The 2532-nt window shown below is 35.9% G+C and overlaps 1 pseudogene; it reads right to left on the bottom strand.

The window, feature by feature from the left end:
* Positions 1-965: 965 nt before the first annotated feature.
* Positions 966-1638, bottom strand: LOC129078818 (E3 ubiquitin-protein ligase RLIM-like; annotated as a pseudogene).
* Between the last annotated feature and the right edge of the window lie 894 nt (positions 1639-2532).

The raw sequence follows: 2532 nt of genomic DNA, 5'->3' as shown, positions 1-2532 counted from the left end.
AAAATAAATCTTTTGTTTTCATTCAATTTTTAAATTTATTTATATTTAGAAACATAACCAATGATTTGTATGCCAGGGTATTATTTTGCGTACGGATATCATTATTGCTTTTTAGAGTTACACTTTTAAGCTGTAAGCATAAATAAAAGAATTAAAAACATTTATATATATATATACAAAATTAGCACTACCGATTTATAATGCGCATCCTATTTTTCCTAAAAAGGTTGGGCTAAAAAGTGCACATTATACACAGTGAAATATGGTATTTCTTCCATTGGGTGACTCTGCGTTTTCTATGTTTTCACTTGGGGCTGAGAGACTAGCCTCTAAATCACTGTCATTATCCATAAGTTTATTTGAGTCACTAAAATATGTTATTTTCTACCTTAACATACTTGGAATTGTACCAAATGTTGTATTATTGAGACCAGTATTTAAAATTCTATGGGAATTCCAATGGTAGAACCATAGCTCTCATCTGCCTGTTAATAAAGTGAAAACATATGCTTAAGTTCTCCTTATATACTTTCCAAAGTGACAGTTATTTGGTGTCTCAGATTTTATCTGAGTTCTACTAGTTATGCTGTCTTTCTCAGAATATGCTGTAGGATGAACTTGTCCTGATTCAGAATTGAAGGATGTGGTTGGATTTATCTGTCTCCGTCCTCAAGATTCATCGTCACTGGCTGTTTCTGGAGAAGAGTCTCCTTGAATGGCATTCTATGTTCTGAGAGCTGCAAAAAGACCCTTGTTCTGAAATTCAAATCCAGGTTTTTGCTGTCTCAGTATTTCTTGGTGGTGACATGTAAAAAAAAAAAAAAAAAAAAGAAAGAAAGGAAGAAAAGAAGAAAAGAAAAAATGTTTCAGTCTCATTTACCAAAGGCTGCTAGAAAATTGGAGATAATACACTGTGATTAAGTCTTTGTATAAAAGTTCACTCAGTGAACCAGTGAATGCAAAGGTTACATACTTTCAGTTCTTTCTCTGGTCCTGCAATGGTCTGGGCTTCTGCTTACTACCTTTTGCTGACCTCTTGTAGGTGGGATTTCCATTAATGCTCCAGTTGTACCTGGTTCTGATCTAGATGGTCTTGTAAATACCGATTCAGATTGTGGATTTCCCACATGACTTTGGCTATTTTCCATATTTTTTCCCCTGGGAAGTCTTGTACATGGTGCATATTCATTCTCTGCATTTGGGCTCCCATTATTAAAGTTAAAATTTATTCCTGAACTGAATCTGAAATCACTGTGTGGATTAACCTGGCTCACTTCACTCCAAGGTTGGTGTTCTCTTTGCCCACTTGTCACATTTTCATTTGGTTCGAAAGAGGTAAGCCAGTTTGTTAAAGAGGCACTGCTCGACGCATCTGAAGAGTCTCTTTCACCTGTATTATCAGCTGAATTTTCCAGGGGATTTTCTTTAATTAGTTAGTTGAAGTCCTCTCCGCATCTCTTCTTCTGTACTTTCACTTGAGTTACCAAGCAAATTGTTATCCCCCATAAGCTTGTAATCTTCTTGACTTACATTATTTACAAATTGATAGAAATCTTCTTCCTAAACCAAACGGTCCAGCTGACTTCTGTGCTGGGCTGCAGATCCACCTCTTTTATCGCCAGAACCTGAGTTTTCCATCTTGATGAACAAGTGGAAAATTATCTGACTTTTACAAAATGGTGTTGAAATAAAAACAAATTAATTTCTGCTTCAGTGTCACTATAGGACTCAGTCAGATCCACCTCCACTGATGTTTCTTTCCCCTCTCCTGCCTCCACAGTTTTGCAGCTTCTGATGAGTCAACTATTGAAACCTGCCTTTATACCAAGCTTGCCAGTCATTGTTGCCTAGGCAACCATGATCTTCCCCTGGGTATCAAATAGGGGCAGCATTCAGGTTAGGTTTCATTTCTTTCAAAACAGCAAAAACTGAGGAGGGCCTGTTATGTACCAAACACAGTCCTTCACTTCCTCCTTTAACCCACATAAGTCTGTTCTTAGGCTTTCAGGAGACTTTTTCAGGCTCTGATAAATGCTCTAGTTATGTGCATGTTAAATTACAGAAGTCAAATTTAGCTAGTTACACTAATATGGCTGCCTTCAAAACGCCACACCAAAGTCGTCCTAGTTAAATTCCACAATTCTTATTTTCAGGAGCCCAGGGACATCTGTCTTCCTGTAATTCTTTAAATCATAGACACTCACTAAAACTCACAATTTTTGATAATTCACCAGGGCCATAGCTGAATCTGTAATTGAGTTCTCTACCTTTTAACTCTTAATGGATTAATCTTGCATTATATAATCCCTCAAGCTACTGTTTAAAAAATAAATAAATATATTAATTAAAAACTTGGCAAGTTTTCTTTCACCCACAGAATCCCTTAAGGAATTCTCCACAAATGCATGCAGTTTCATTTTTGTTTTACTTTCTCATGAATATTATAAATATTACTTAAACAAAACTAGCTAGAACATCACAGGCACTTTTTAAACAGATCCATAGTAGTTATTTTTGCCTACTATAATGAGT

Source organism: Pteronotus mesoamericanus, unplaced genomic scaffold, assembly GCF_021234165.1.
Source record: "Pteronotus mesoamericanus isolate MK-2021 breed Mesoamerican mustached bat unplaced genomic scaffold, CSHL_Meso_final contig_74, whole genome shotgun sequence".
NCBI lineage: Eukaryota > Metazoa > Chordata > Mammalia > Chiroptera > Mormoopidae > Pteronotus > Pteronotus mesoamericanus.
The sequence above is the reverse complement of the archived record's forward strand: the minus strand, read 5'-3'. Positions and strand labels throughout refer to the sequence as shown.